Raw genomic sequence first — 16,599 nt, 5'->3', positions numbered from 1 at the left:
GAACCCCAGAGTATAAGAGCCAGAGGTGATAGAGGACACCAAGAAAACAGGGCCCTCTAAATCATTAAGACTGAAACACATATTAACTCATAGAGTCTGAGGCACCATGCCCAGGGCCTGCTTGGGTCTTCACTAAATGGTCCTAGAGCAGATAAAAGTAGACACATGCTTCCGTTTCTAACCCAGAAGCTATGTCTAATTGATAATCACTTGCAAATGAAAATTTAATTTCCTCCAAGGGAGTCTCACTGGGTAATAAACTACTCTTAGGGGTAGGCTGTACGCTTGTCTCATAATGTCATGTTAGGGCTTTTCTTCTTTTTAACTTTATCTTGTAATTTTTATTTTAATTTTGTTTTATTTATAATTTTTCTTCTTTCTTATTACCCTATAGGTTCTTTGTATATATATTATGAGTCAAATGATTGGGTCTCTGTTTCTTCTCTTGGCTTCTTTCCTTTCTGTTTGTTTGTTTTATTCAATTCCAATGTGTTAGTTTTTGTTTTATCTTATTATATTATACTTTATTATTATCCCTTTAAAGCCTGTGTTGGTTCCTAATGAGAGACAGAAAGGGGGTGAATCCAGATGGGGAGATGGGGAGGATCTGGGAGAAGTAGAGGGAGGGGAAAACTCTAATCAAGATAAAAAAATCTATTTTCAATAAAAGTTATATTTTCAATAAGATAATATATTTTAATATTAAAAAATAAAATATCTTCTTGAATTTTCCTTGCAACTCAGACACCAACAGTTGACACAACTGAGGGTTAAGAACCATAAACTGCAGCTAAGGAAGAAAAGAGATGTTTGTATTAAAGTCCATCTTTGAGGTGATCATAACCTCTGGGGATGTGTAGGTGGAAGAATGGGGATTTCTAAAGCACCCAGGCTTGCCTGGAATGGGGTTGGGGGATTCATTTGTTTACACAAAACACTAAGCATGCAAACAGTCTAATGAATGTTTACACACATGTTTGCTGCTGAGAGAATTCACAAAACATTTTCAAGGGCTTTATTTTTGATTAATTTTTCTCATCTGAGTGGGGTTCACTGGACGCTTCAACAACATGCGTACACGGTACACTGACTGCAGTCAGACTACCCTTATGGCTTTGTAGACTTCAAAGCATTTGCTCAGACCCTGGTTCTACAGTAGGCGGACGAGAGTGTTTATTCCACTAGACTCTAACTCTGAGTCTACCCATGTACTAGTTTTCAAAAGGCAATAAAGTATGTGACTTTTGCCCCTGCTAGATGTTCCTGCTCATGGCCTCACAACCCTTAGTGGAGACCTGGATTCTACTTTGATTCCCCCTCAGAATGGAAGGCATCTTTAAACAAATCCTTCCTGTCCTTTGGGCCTCAGTTTCCCAATGTTACAAATGATGACAGCTCTGCAGATGTTTAGTGATTATGTGTTCCAGGGTCACAAGCGTGAGCGTGGTTTCCAGACCTGCCTGTGAGACCACAGGAACCTGACAAAGAGTAGAGAAGCTTCCAAGAAGACATAAGTTGCCAACAGGCGGGTGACTGGTTCTAAAGGCACAAATGTTGCCACCTCAGAAGTCATGTGAGCCACGATGAAGGCCAATGTGGATCTCTGGGGTTCATATGCACCTTGCCAGCTCCTTTAACCATCTTCTTTTCTGGTCCTTATGAATGGGCACCGTGAGGATTCTCCCTGGCTGGGTATCTGTTTCCACCCTTCTCCAAGTCAATAATTCACTCTTAAAATGTTTAAGGTTACTTCCCATATTCTGTTTTGGTATCACATGGGATACACCCATGACTACCTCTGGAGCCCCTCACTGTATGTCAGGAAACAAGGACTCTACATCAATTTAAAGGAAACCCTGTAGGTACCAGGCCCCAGGTCAAAAGGCTTCTTATGTGTTATAAAATTGCCTTCTTGTACATGATGAAATTGAGGCTCTGTATGGCAGCATGATTTATCCAGTATCACACTGCTGGGAAGAAACACATTTAGGCCTTGAAATGAACCCCCTTGCCTCTTAGCAGCAAATCTTACAGTCCCCAGGTGCACGCCCTAAGCAATGAGGAACAGTAAAATGAGGAAGGACAGACTGGCTTCCCATTCCACTTGGCCACACTCAATTAACGTTTCAGTTGATACCACGTTCTCAGTTCTAGGTGTTCCCAGCAGCAGCAGCACAGGCCTGCGGCCCTGAGAGGCACTGGTCTTTGATCATGCCTGCCTGTTTTCCAGGTGGTTCCGCTAATACCCTGAGGGAGAAAGCCCAGATGAGAACTAAGATCTCAATCTCTCAATTGGGCTCTGTGAGACTGGAATTATAAGACAGTTAGAGCCCAGAGAGTAACCCTCAGTGAAAGGACCACAGTGACAAGGAAGGCTCTGGAGGCGTTCCATCCACTCCTCAGCGACAGGACACCCGGGGAAGTTGCATTCTCTGTGCTGACAGTGCCATTGTCTATAATCTTCCTCCCTTGTTTGGTCCTTTTTCTTCTTGCTTCTTTCTCCTCCCTAAGATCATACATAACGATTTTTTTTTTAACCTGAAGCCTTGTCTCAGGTTCTGCTGTCTATTAGGAACAGAGTGTTTTCAGAGCTAGAAATAAGGTCATGCAAGCACATTTAGTGTTTATTAGAAGTCAGGATTAACCAAATCCATACAGTGCAGGTAAGTGAAGTAGGCATGACTGTCCCCATGTCATTTCTCTTTACTGTGTCAACGACTCTCTGAAGAGAGTTCGTAGAGCTTCTCTGTCTTTAGCTGGTGGAGGAAGAAAACGGGCTCCTTGTACACAGAGTTGTGTTTAAGAAAAATGGGATGAAATTTCATTGTTCCACAACAGTCACCCTAAAGGAAACTGGACAAGAGAGAAATCTCCTGGTGTTCAGTTTGAAGCAATGCACTTGGAGTTTACCTTGAACAAGAACTAAAGTGAAGCTGAGGTACAGACACACATCATTTCTGGATATTGGTGAATGAAGTGGGTTTCTCAGGAGCCTGGAAAGAGGCAGATAGGAAAAAACATGGCCCAGAGGTTTGAGGAAGAAATATGTCAACCCACCATGGGAAATGAGTCCTTCCTGTGAACCCATGTCTCATGCTGAAGAAACACTGAGTACTTTAATGATCAGTTTTTAATCTCAACTTGGCAAATCTAAAATCACCCAAAGAGGACATCTGGGAATATTGAGGAGAAATTATCTCAATTATCTTAATTGGTAGAGGAAGACCTACCTATTGAGGTCAGTGCCATCCTCTGGACTTGGGATGGATGGTGGTAGGGTGTCTTGGGTATTCCATATAAATACTCTGGACCCGAACAAATTCCACCTTGGGCTGGATCAAAAAAAAGTCCCCTCACCACATAATAATCAAAACACTAAACATACAGAGTAAAGAAAGAATATTAAGAGCTACAAAGGGGAAAGGCCAAGTAGCATATAAAAGTAGACCTATCAAAATTACATCTGACTTCTCATTGGAGACAATGAAAGCCAGAAGGGTGTGGTAAGCATTATCCAGACATTAAAAGACCATAAATGCCAGCCCAAACTTTCAATCCCTATAGAAGGACAAAACAAGGTATTCCATGACAAAATCAGATTTAACCAATAACTAGCCACAAACCCAGCCCTACACAAAATACTAGAAGGAAAACTCCAACCCAAGGAAGTTGGCTACGCCAACAAAAACACAGACAATTGATGATCTCATAGCAGAAAATCCCAAAGAAGGGGGAAACACACAAAGTAACATCACCAACAATGAAAACTAAATTAACAGGAGCTAGCAATCACTGGTCATTAATATCCCTTAATATAAGTGGACTCAACCCACCTATAAAAAAGGCACAGGCTAACAGACTGAATACAGAAACAGAATCCAACTTTCTTCTGCATACAAGAAACACATCTCAACCTCAAAGACAGACATTGTCCCAGAGTAAAGGGTTAGGTCAAATAGACCTAAGAAACAATCTGGTGTAACTATCCTAATATCTAACAAAATAGACTTTAAACTAAAATCAATCAAAAGAGACAAAGAAGGGCATTTCATATTAGTCTCAGGAAAAATCCATCAAGAGGAAATCTCAATACTAAACATCTATACCCCAAATACAAGGGCACACTCATTTGTAAAAAGAAACACCTCTAAAGCTTAAATCATAATTAAACCCCACACACTAATAGTGGGAGACTTCAACACTTACAACTTATAAATGAGTAAGCATTTAAAGGCTCATTATTTTAGCATTGTAGAAGTTCTTTCACAAAATAAAATTAATGGATAATGTTTTGTGATGGTTAATGTTGATTGTCAATTTAATTGAATGGATACATGCCTAGGAGATTAGAAAAGCCTGCCTGGGTTAGGGAGGTGAGGTCATTTCCATGAGAAGTCCGATCATGAAGCCTCTTGCCTAGTGAATACATCTATCCTATGATGGATATCCTTTGTTGGGGGTAGTGAAAGACAGGAAGTGAAATTTAACTCAAGGTAGTAGGTCACTGTCTTCCTTGGCTGCTATATTTTGTCCTACCCCTTCCTCATAGACTTTTTCTTTGCTTCCTGGGCACCATGTATGAATTGTTCAGCTCTCCCAAGCCTCTCCACCACAATAGATTGGCGCCTTCAAAGCTTCAAGCCAGAGCAGACCCTTCTCCCTTTAAATTATGTGTTGGGAGTTTGGTCACAGTGACGAGCCTGTGACTATAACATTTGCAATGCTCAAATGAGGCTACAGAATCTTCCCTCAAAACACATGACCTTGCGAGTGAATAAAAATTAACTATAGATGACTTCCTTCAATATATGTGAAAATTCCTTTAACAAATCAGCATTTCAGATCTAGCAATGTATACAATAGTGTACTGTAGGGGCCGCACGAAGTCTTTGCGCTCACAGATGTGTCCTCGTTTATGTGGCTGTGACCTGTGGGGGTTGATCTGTTTGTTGTGACCCTTTGGGGGGGGGGTGGAATGACCATTTCACAGGGTCATCTATCAGAGATCCTGCATATCAGATATTCACATTATGATTTATAACAGTAGCAAAATTACAGATATGAAGTAGCAACAAGAGTAATTTTATGATTAAGGATCATCACAACATGAGGAACTCTATTAGGGGGTTGCAGCATTGGGGGGGTGAGAACCACTGCACTAGGGGAACACGGAAGGTTAAGCACACAGGTTGTTCCTTCAAGGGAAGGAATGTGAAACCTATTTTGCTTCAGAATGCTGGAACAGATAGGCTCTCCAACCTGGTGACCTCTGCTCTATCTGTGTGGTCAGAGACACTCTGGCCCAGGACCTTCTCCAGGCCCTTCTCATAAACTTCTTTTTCTCCATCAGTCTAGAACTATCTTTGTGGACGATGTCACATCTTTCATTACAAGGAGCTCCCATCTAGTCACAGCTGATCTGTATTTAGCTTGCTTTGTTCCTCAAAGAGACTTAGGTATGCTTTGTTGTGCATGAGGGATTGTCAGGGGCCCAAGATGGCTTTTACAGGGAAGGAAGGAGGGGACAATATGAAGGAAGACAGCTGAGTCATGCGTCCAACCTGAACTCTGCATCCATCTCTGTCATTCAGAGAACATCTTTTCTTTTCCCATTCTAGTGAGAAACCATTGCAACAAATCAGACTTTAAATCTTAGGCCAGCCTCTATAATTTCTGTTGACAAACATTTTATTTCTCTTACAGTCAAACATTAGTCTATGTTTAATAATAATGGTAGTACGTTTGTCAAGCCTTAGCCCACATTTTGATGCTATCTGAAGACTATCAGACGTCCAAGTCTGATAAATCTAAAGGAAAACTACTAGCGGGTAAGTTTATAACATGTGTCTTTATTAGGTTCCTTTCCCAGGGATGGCTAACATCTCAGTTAACCATTAAAATGCAAAAAAAAAAAAATCGTATGCCACAGAATAAGGAAAGATAGCAAAAGATAACAGTTTTAATTTATTGGTCATCTTCAGTCAGAAGTGTCACCAATAGCCAAGTTGGTGGCAGATGGATAATAATTCTTCAGCTCTGTAACCTCAAAAATGGTTACGTTTAAAGCCAACTAGAAGTAAATAAAGCTCAAGGACTTACTTAGATTTCCCTTGGTCATAATAACTTACAAGTTTGGTTCAATATTAGAAAAATCAGTCAGTGTGGTTACCACATAATGGGCTGCCCTGGCTTAATATGAAAACCTTGAGCAATCATCAGCTTGGCTTTTCAAACCCTTTTTGAAACATAGCTCTGCTCGTAAAGTCAGTGAAAACACGAAGGTTATTACGGCTTCTAGTGTAGGAAGGAGTAAGTACTGGACCTATTTTTAAAATTATGTATTTTTCTTCAAGTCATTCTTTGAGGACGTGACGGATGGTCACAGGGACGTCTCATTAAACCAAGGTACACAGAGAGAACAAAGTGTCCCTGATGCGTGCACATGAATACAAATGAGCAGAGCTGCGTCTCTGGAAGAGATTGCCCATGGGGGGTCACATGCAGGTGGAAGGAAGGGCTGCTCAGGCAGTAAGTCTCTCATGGACAGAAGGAGAGCGTCCAAGCTCTCAGAGCTAACTATGGGTTAGTCCAGCAGACTGAAGTCTGGAAAAGATTCCTGAAGGGCTTTTGCTCTCTGGTTGTCACTTCTCGAGCATAGTTTTGCAGAGTGAGCATGGCACTGAAGAGCTGAGAGAATGCTGGGAAACACGAATGGTGGATGTGCACAGTGCCGCAGGGCCCCACCGACGGAAGAGGCTGGATTCCACCTGCAGGACGAGTGAAAACAGATCAGTACTAGCTAAGCTGACCACAGCAACCGTATTTGTAGTATCTGGTATACGATAGAAAACCATGTAAATCATGAGGAAATGAGAAAATGTGACCTGAAATCAGAAGACAATGAAGGAATAAAAGCAGTCCTCAAAAATGATCAAAATATTGCTGGTGGGTAACAACTTTAAAATGACCATCACAAACAAGCAATTGGAAGATTTTGAAGACAAGTGGGCAAAATGAGTGGGAAAGCGGGAAGTTGAAAAGCTCCGCGCAAAACCAAAAGCCCTACAATGCTGACAATGACAATTTCAAAGCGCTAGAATGCAGCACGTAAGGCAAATGCTCTTCTGGATGGGCTTAGCAGTGAACTCGTGTGAGCTGGCAGATGGGTGGCAAACTTGAAAACAGCCAAGAAGGTCTCCTAACTGAAGCACGAATTGTAGACGAGAGGAAAGGAAAATCAAAGCATTACCGGAACAAGGCCATGTGTGTAAGAGTCCAACCCTGTGAGACTGGGGGCTGGAAGAAGAAGCTGGGGTGATGGGCACAATCTCCGCATTTGCAAGGCAGAGGCAGGGATGTGAGCTCGGCATTAGCCTGAGCTACACACTAAATTCTTATCTCAAAAAAAAAAAAAAATTAGGGTCTGGAAGTGAAGAGAAAGAGAAAAAAACTGAAAATTATTTTTTTTAAAAATCTATTGACTGAAAAACTGATTTAAAAAGACATTAGCTAGTTCATGTGTCTAATAGTCTCAACAAATTCTAAAACAGAAATGAATTCAAAGAAAATTATTGCTACTTAATATACTGTGATCAATTTCTGAAAATCAAAGTTGTTATTTTTTTTTTAAAGAGTCTTAAGAGCAGACAGAAAATGAGACTCATCAGAGCCCAGGGAGAAGAGAACAAGAAGAATAGGAACTATTCTTAGAAGAGACAATGGAAGATGCTCAGAAGACAGAAAAAGATGAAAAGGAAGGAACTGCCTGTCCAGCACCTACGTCATGAGGTTAACCTCCACGAATGAAGAAAAGGAAAGGCACGTTCAGGGAGAGGAAGCTGGGAGAACGCAGCTCCAGTGATCCACACTAGGAGAAAGAATCGGGGAACATCATCAGCAAACCCTCAGCCCACATGTCAGCGTTATCTGAATGCCGACGCGATACCCCGGAGTCTAGAAATCTAGGGGGTAATCACTCACAAATAATCAGAGAAAACCACTGGGTAAGGAAGAACGCCCAGGGCCCATTCTGCCGCAAATCAGTGGATGCCAACAGAACTGTCAGAATAAATTTTATCTGAGCTCTGGGAACCAGCCAAAGCAATACAAACAAAGCAAAACAAAACAGGTAAACATTTAACTCAGAAAGGATTAGCTGAGTCGTGGCAGGAGAGATCTGTGACATTTTTGGCACCCTCTCCCACCCCCCAGTCCTCTGGCAAGCTCAAAGGTGTCGATTCAAACTCCCAGTAGAGGGGCCTTGTGTAGATGGAGCAGTTCAGACTTCATTATCAACAAACTGTGATCATACTCTGTTTCCCTGGCTCAAATCAAATGAGGTTCCAGCCCTGAGATGGGGAAGTAGACCCAGGGTCCCAGGGTACCATTCCTGACCCAAGGTCCCAGGGTACCATTCCTAACCAAGAAGCTTTCTACAACAGAGTGCAGAAAACCGGGTCTACCAGCTGGACTCCAAGCCCAGGAGCAGTTTGTCAATACAGAACAAATTTGATGGTGTTTTATTTTGTGGGTTTTTGTTTCATTTTGTTTTGTTTCATCATTTTTTTTATCTTATTGCATTTGTGTTTGTTTTGATTTTCATTTTGGTGTTTTGGGAGTTAGTGTGTGTGAGAGAGAGGGAGAGAGGGGGGCACATAAAAATGGGTGCATAGGAAAGTGGGTAGGATCTTGGCAGGAGTTCAAGGAGGAGAAAATGATCAAAACATATTAGACGAACAAAAAAAGCATTTTAATTTTAAAAATGGAAAAAAATAATGGTGGTCATGTAGACCAAGGGTTTCCAGTCCAGGAAAGCAACTGTCATAGGGAAGCTTGGGAGAACAACCTGAAAGAGTGAAATTTGGAGACGGGAAAGCAAGCTTGATTTCAAAATCACACCTGTGGGTGTGTCTTCCACAGCTTTTCCAAAGAAGGTTAGCCAAGGACAGAAACCTCACCCTGGCGGTTGGTGGCTCTGTCCACATGCTGGGGTCTAAAACAAAATAAGAGCGACAGAACCTCCCAATACAAGCGTCCTCTCTCTGCTTACGCCCCTGGGCCTCAGTCATGCTATCCACACTGCAGCTGACTGAAATCTCGGAGACAACGAACCAAAATAATTTACCTTTCCTCTCAAGTTGTTTGTGTAGGGCATTCTGTAACAACAAGAAGCTGATTAATATATGACAAAGACTTGAGATGCTCGCACGCAGTCCTGTGGCTACGCGCATCTCAAAGGTAGGGAGCACACTCAACGAGTGTCTGTGAGGCACAAGTCTCTCCTGTCTGACTCGCCGCCATGAACTGAAGGCGGAGGTAGCCATGAATTGCCCAGCAGAATGCCCAAGGCACGTTAGCACACACAGAGAATATCTCCAGACTGGGAGGTTTTGTTTACGGCTTTTGTTGTTCCAGGCACTCAATATTTGTGTGACATCGCTAGATGAGGTCTTAAACACGCACCTGAAGGTAATCTTCACAGCGGAAGCAGGTCCTGCTCTGTATTGGACAGCTGCTTCACAGACCTGCTGACTTCTTCTTTGTCTTAGATTAGGCTTAAGAACCATTTCAAAAAAATAGAATCTTGCTTAAAGTGTAGAATACATAGATTACTGGCATCTAACACATATTGATAGGCCTGAAAGCAGTAATTTTCTTTTTAAGAAAAACAATTTTCAAAATTATTGTAAGCCCACAGTGCAATCTTTTTTAAAGTCTATTTATGTTTTTCTGTAAATATTTGCCAATGTAAATGTAGATTCTTCGCCAGTAGACTACGTGCTTTTATACATGAAGAAGACTTCCTACAGCCAACGAGCTGTTCTCAAAGCCCACTGACTCTCAGGCAGTTACAGAAGTGTTAACTTATGGGACAAAATTAAAGCCACTTGTAATGCCTGCTTTTAACACGTCCTGGAGCCAACATTTTAGCTTCTCTCGGTATCGTTAGAAGTCAGATGTTTTTCCATTTGTCACTTCGTACCCGTTACCTGTCCCCGTGAGGACTGTCTGGCATCACCCTCCAGTGAAGTCTCTGCATAACCGTTCACCACATGTGGCTGCTGTGACTCCTGAAGGCGCCTTCTGTCCTGTGGCACCTCGTTGTCCCACTGCTTAACAAATAGGTTGTGAGGAATTAGAACTTGTATGCTGACAGTACCTCTGTGTAACAAGATGCCAATTAAAAGAGAGGAATGTGTAACTGACTTGTGCCTTCGTCTCGGGATTGTTCAGTGCTCCAGCTAAAGCTTCAAATTTCACTTCAAACTCTACAGAATAAATTAAAGTGAAACAAAAACAGGAAATCTCTGCCCAATCACTCACTGACCACTAAGCTAACCAAACAGTGACATCAGTCACCATACAGGGCGAAGAATATAAACTTTACAAAATTCGTTTATAAATCGTTAAACAAACAAGAGCCACAAGTGCTCTTAACCGCTGAGCCATCTTTCCAGCCCACATAAGAACCGCTTTAGCTGGGTGCAGCCGTGCATGTCTTTAGTCCAAGCAAAGGCAGGTGGGTCTCTGTGTGTCCGACGTCAATTTGGTCTACACAGGCACAACAAACTCAGTGAAGCAAGTGTTTTGGTTTGGATCTTAAATGTCCTCCAAAGGCCCATGTGCTCAAGTCACAGTCAGCCTGCTGGTCCTATTGAGAGAGGCTAAGACCTCTAAGAGATGGGGTACAGTGATAGGAACGAGGGGGTGCTTGAAGGGTTGTTGGAATTCTGGTCCTTTCTCCCTGCCAGCTGCAATGAGGCAAGCTGTACCCTCTGCTATGATGTCATGAGCTCCTACCATGATGGTCTGCCTTGCCACAGGTCCAAAGCAATGGCCGCAAGGGGCTGGAGTCAGAACCCTTTAAAATCACTAGGGAATTGATCCCCTATTTATTTCCAGGGATGCTTTGTCACAGTGACAGAAAGTTGACCAAAATAGAGAGAATGAGATTTTCAGACCTTCTGCCTTACGATATTCAAAATCTCGACTTTTCAGCAATAAATGTCAAGAACATGTGAAAGTAGTTCACACAAAAGTAGAATGAAAGAAATCAATTAAAAATAAAGCAGACTATTCCTAAAGTGTCTGCCACACAAACATGAAGAGCTGGGTTTGGGTCCCCAGCACCCCCACAAAAGCTGGTGAGCCCACTGCAGGCTTCAGAAACAGAGAACCCTGGAGCCTACGGCACAGTCTAGTCAGCAGTGAGCTGTGTGCTGAATCACTCATCCAGTGCCCATCTCTGATGTTCAGGGAGTGTTTTCCTTTCTATTTTCTTATAAGACATCCTCACAATAATATTGACTTTGTGTATTAGGCAACACATGTACACCGTCATCCTCATACAAGTATATCCCCACATGCGTAGGCAACCACGCAAATACCCTCAAAAAGACCTAGAGAAGGGTATATGTAATGATGAAAGACCAACCATCCCACCAGAAGTTATGAGAATTAAAAATATGTATATAACTAACATCAGAGCTCCAAAATATACAAAGTAGAAATTCACAGGTTCTGAAAGGATGCTTCTACCATGATAAGTAAAGTTTTAAACATACTGCTTTCAAGAAGGGATAGATCATTTAATTATAAGCTCCTCACAGAAATCAAAGACTTTAAAAATAGTATAAACCAACTAGACCTAAGACTGTGTGCAACGTGTTCCAACAAACAACAGACACAGGGCATGTTGACACATATCTGCAAAGTCACTACATAAAGTGAAGACATTACTTCTCCAAAGGATGGTTGAGGCGGTTTTTATTGTAGTCTTGAGGGAGAGTACAGCCAGAGGCATCTTGAAGAGTCCAGAGCAGGGAGAAGAAGTAGTAGACTAAACATGACTACAAGACTGCATCAGACCATGAGAGGAGTCAGAGAGAATGAAAGAGGAGGACCAAGAGAGAGGGACAAACATGAGGGGGCAAAGAGAGGAGGACCAAGGGAGAGGGACAAACACGAGGGGGCAAAGAGAGGAGGACCAAGGGAGAGGGACAAACATGAGGGGGCAAAGAGAGGAGACCTAGAGCCAAGAGAGAGCATGGCCGAAATGGCAACATTATAGAGAAATGAGAAGTCAGGGGAAGGGAAGCCCATGTGCTAATGAGAAGTCGGGGGGTGGGGCCAGGTGAGAAAAGCTGAGAAGAGCCAGGATGGCAGCACAGGCTCTGTGACAGGTACTGGCATTGCTGAGAGAGTCGGGAGGCCGGCATGTGCTGTGGTGTGCTAATAGCACCAGGGGTAGTCATTTCTCCCCAGTTTCTTTGGGACCTGACACCCACCACTAGGCAAGCTGGGATGGGAAGACTGAGCCTTTATTTCTATAATCAACATCATCTCCGTCATTGTCATTAACTATCCCTATGTGCATATGAGAGCAGGCACACATACACACACACACACACACACACCACAGCAGGAACACACTACAACAGGCACACACACACACTACAGCAGGAACACACCACAGCAGGCACACACACACACTACAGCAGGAACACACCACAGCAGGCACACACACACACCACAGCAGGCACACACACACCACAGTAGGAACACACACACACACCACAGCAGGCACGCACACACACCACAGCAGGCACACACACACCACAGCAGGCACACACACACCACAGCAGGCACACACACACCACAGCAGGCACACACACACCACAGCAGGCACACACACACACCACAGCAGGCACACACACACACACACACACACACACACAGCAGGCACACACACACACCACAGCAGGCACACACACACACCACAGCAGGCACACACACAACACAGCAGGCACACACACACACACCACAGCAGGAACACACCACAGCAGGCACACACACACACACCACAGCAGGCAGGTGGGAGTCAGCTGACAGCTTCCAGGAGTTGGTTGTCTCTTTGTGGAATGGGTCTAGGGATCAAATCCAAGTCATCAGGTTAGCACAGCAAACACTTTGCCCCTCTCAGCCATCTTAAGGGCCTGAAGATCAAGAGTTTGAGGATGGTGTGAACTACCTGTCAAGATCTCATTTCCAAAGGATGAACGAATGAATACACACATTACATACATTTTTAGAATAGCTGACTCTACATTATTCTCAAGTGAACATGGAAAATTCCCTGGGGTTTACCACATGTTAGGCAACAAAATAGATTTCAGAGAATTTAGGCAGTTGGAAATCACATCAACTACCACAATGAAACGAACCTAGAAATAAGTAACAAAAGAAACACACAAACTTTACAAGCATGTAGAATGCATCAAACGACCAGTAGGCCAAAGAAAAATATGAGTGGGAACTAGCAAGTATTTTGAGACAAATAATAACAAAGATGCAACACACCGCAGCTTATTATGTGTGATGCAGAAGCAGTGCTGGGGTGGCATTTATAAACAGAAATGCCCATAATAAAAAATTCTCACAGCAGTACCTGATCGTCTATGTCAGAACCAGGAGAAAAACCACAGTAAATCCAAGGCAAAAAGAAGATGATAATAGAGTGGAAAGATATTAGTAGAGAATCGAAAAATAATGAGATGTTAACTATGATGGACAGAAAAATAGCTAGGTGCTAATGGAGATGGATCCCAAAGCTGACTCTTTGAAGAGGAAATTGATAAATTTCTGACCCAAACAAAGATAGCTGACACAAGTGATTAAAATCGGTGATGAATGTCATTGTTTAACAATTGGTAGCTACAGTCTAACAGCGTGTTCATCCTGAAAGTTTCTTATCTTATGAAGGTGGTAAACTAAATAGTAGAACTCTCCAAAAATCCTAAGAAATAGTTAATTTTGATAAGGAAAGGAGGAATAGAAAAGATAAGACATAAGAAAAATACAGAACCAGCAACAAAAAAAATGTAGGCTTGAGCCTCTCTCTATCTGTTAATATTGGTAAATGCATTTAGTGAAAGTCACCTACAAACAGCAATTGAAGAGTGTAATCTTGCAGTGTACTTGGGAGAGTAGATTTTAAAAGAAGAAATATTACCAAAATATAAATTCCTACCTTTGTGTCTGGGGACTTGGTTTCATGAGAGAAAGAGAGAGGGAGGAAAGGAGGGAGAGAGGAAGGGAGGGAGGGAAGGAGGAAGAGAGGGAGACTCTCAAGTCCATCAGATAAAATGGTATAGTATCTGCATAGAATCTGTGCACACTCTTCTATTTAAGTCATCTCTAAGTTATAGATAATGCTCAACACCATGAAAATTTCTTATAAGTAATTGGGCTACTTTATTTTTAGGGGAAATGACAGGAAGAAGAAAGTCTATGCAATTAAAATAGGTATTATCTACACTTACTTGTCGGAATTCATACAAGTACACTCCTGGATCTAAGTAGGACCGGACCCCATAGCAATCCTAACAGCACAGCCTCCGTATTGTGAAGCAAACACTTCTGACCTTGGGCAAAGAGAAAACAGGCACAAGTTTAAACAAAACCATCCACATAATCAAATAAGCAAAGGAAGTCACTAAAGATAAAGATCTGAACAGAACTGAATAATTCAATCTAATTAAATACATAAAATAATATTAATGACTCTGGATCATACAGTTTTCAGGAGTACATAAAACACCAAACAAGATCCTCTGCCCTAGAATAAGTTGGAGTTTTCTCAAACAATCTTGCTTATTATTTATCAAGTAGACATGAGAGGCTAAGTCCTGTTCAGTACTGTTCACCTTTACAAGATCCCTCATGGGTAGCTCTCTTATTGTGATACTTTCCTTCTAAAAAGAAATAATCTAAAATTCAGAAAAGGTATATAAAGTTTATTCAAGGTCAAACTCAGTGCTAATAACCAACCCTTGAGCTCGACTTTTCCACTTCCTAGAGTTAATTAAATTTCAATAACCTACCGAAGGATGAGTTAACAGTCCTGTTTCTAACTAGTTCTGATGACTACTTATTGGTATAGATGAAAAATAGTCAACTCTTTGGCCATATATTCAGGTTGATGGATGTCAGGGCCATGTCTGCCTTCGTTCACTGTCAATCACAGATCAACAGGGCTCCAGCTTGTCCTACCGATGCTTGCCTGGACATTTCCCCAACATTGGCTAATAGGTTTTGTTAGTCCTTTGTAGTCATCAAATGGCCAAAATCCCACTCAGGACAAAGTCCTGAAAACACTGTCAGCTGGCAGTGCAAGCGCTCCATCAGTCTGGGTGAACCCTCTGATTTTCACTGAGAAAGAACCAGTCAAAAGGGGATTGGTCTAAGATAACAGCTGTGCTACAGAGGCTTAGCATAGGCGTGTGTGGGAATTCTGGTCCACAAACTCAGGAACCCCGCAAACAGGGCCCTATTCTTCTCCAACTCAAAACAATTTTTACATCAGGCACATGACACCACGCCATGGGTTGAATTTCCTGACACTGCCACTTGGTTTCAGCTCCAAGCCTATGACGCCATCCCTACTTGCTGCTCTGGGCTTCTTTGTTTCTGGTCTTGACTTTGGGCAGAGGTCCTCCTAGAGAACTCTATGTGCTGTTTTCACTACAATGGATTTGGTGCAAGGGAGCTGTCAAGACACACACAAAAACAGCATTGGGCAACCTAGAATCACAAACTTGTTAACGTTTATGAGCATAAGACTTTTCTAATCAGCCGGGGGGCGGGGGGGCGCATGCCTTTAATCCTAGCACTCCGGAGGCAGGGGCAGGTGATCTCTGTGAGTTTGAGGCCAGCCTGGTCTACAGAGCAAATTTCTGGACAGCCAGGGATACACCGAGAAGAAACCCTGTCTCGAAACAACCCACCCAAAAGAGACTTCTCTACTCTTCTGGAGTCTAAGGCTTTGAGACCTCAGAAATTCTAGAACTGACTGACTCTCAGTTTTGCTCTTTTATGCTGAGCCATTCTTCTCTGCAGCAATGACTACAAGATGACAGCGAGCTGGATGAGAAATGGCCATGTATAGAAGGAATAATAGGGAATGTATTATCATATAGCAACATATTATTTGTCTGTCCATTCCTGGAAAGGACTGACACCCCATTAACTTCACCAAATGGCTTATATGTAGAACTAGGTCGAGGTAGGAAGGATACGAAGAAAGCGAGACATAAAGATTACCTGATCTAAATTCAGAACAGGGGGTTCGTGCGTGTGCAGGTAACTTGAACAGGTGACATGTTGTGGTAAACAAATGAAATTTGGCCAAGTTCAGGGCACACAAAGAAAAGGCAGCTAAGCTGAGGTGAATGTGTAGTTGACTATTAATTACTGTAACAATATGCCTGAGACAACTGACTTTAGGAGAGGGAACGTTGGTGTTGAGTTGCAGTTTGGGAGGTTTCCCAGCTCCCCATGAGTTGGTCTGGTTGCTTTGCGGCCTGTAACAAGTGGATACATCATGGTGGGAGCATGAGGTAAAACAAGCGACCTGAGATATAGCCATCGACTCAGAAAGAAAGAGGGATTGTTAGATTCCCAAGAAACTCAGAACAATGGCCTTTTAGCCTGTCCAGGCACGTGCCCACTTCCAGCCTCTCTCAGCAAGTGCCTCTCACAGAGTCATCCCGGCTGCCATACCCTGACCCCCACCAGCCCAGGGCCTTCCCTTCCCTTCCC

The 16,599-nt window shown here is 42.6% G+C and overlaps 1 long non-coding RNA gene across 1 annotated transcript in view; it reads right to left on the bottom strand.

Annotated features, from left to right (window-relative positions):
- Positions 1–6,016: 6,016 nt before the first annotated feature.
- The window catches only part of LOC121447539, a 78,600-nt gene continuing 68,017 nt past the window's right edge, over positions 6,017–16,599 (bottom strand). Inside the window, exons 2-3 of the long non-coding RNA XR_005974187.1 lie at positions 14,322–14,423; positions 6,017–6,767 (exon numbers count right to left, since the gene is read on the bottom strand). This is a non-coding gene — a long non-coding RNA (uncharacterized LOC121447539). The remainder of the gene's footprint in view (positions 6,768–14,321; positions 14,424–16,599) is intronic.

The sequence above is a fragment of the Microtus oregoni genome, unplaced genomic scaffold (genome assembly GCF_018167655.1).
Source record: "Microtus oregoni isolate MIOR12 unplaced genomic scaffold, Mior012 000004F_ref0000308, whole genome shotgun sequence".
Classification (NCBI taxonomy): Eukaryota; Metazoa; Chordata; class Mammalia; order Rodentia; family Cricetidae; genus Microtus; species Microtus oregoni.
The sequence above is the reverse complement of the archived record's forward strand: the minus strand, read 5'-3'. Positions and strand labels throughout refer to the sequence as shown.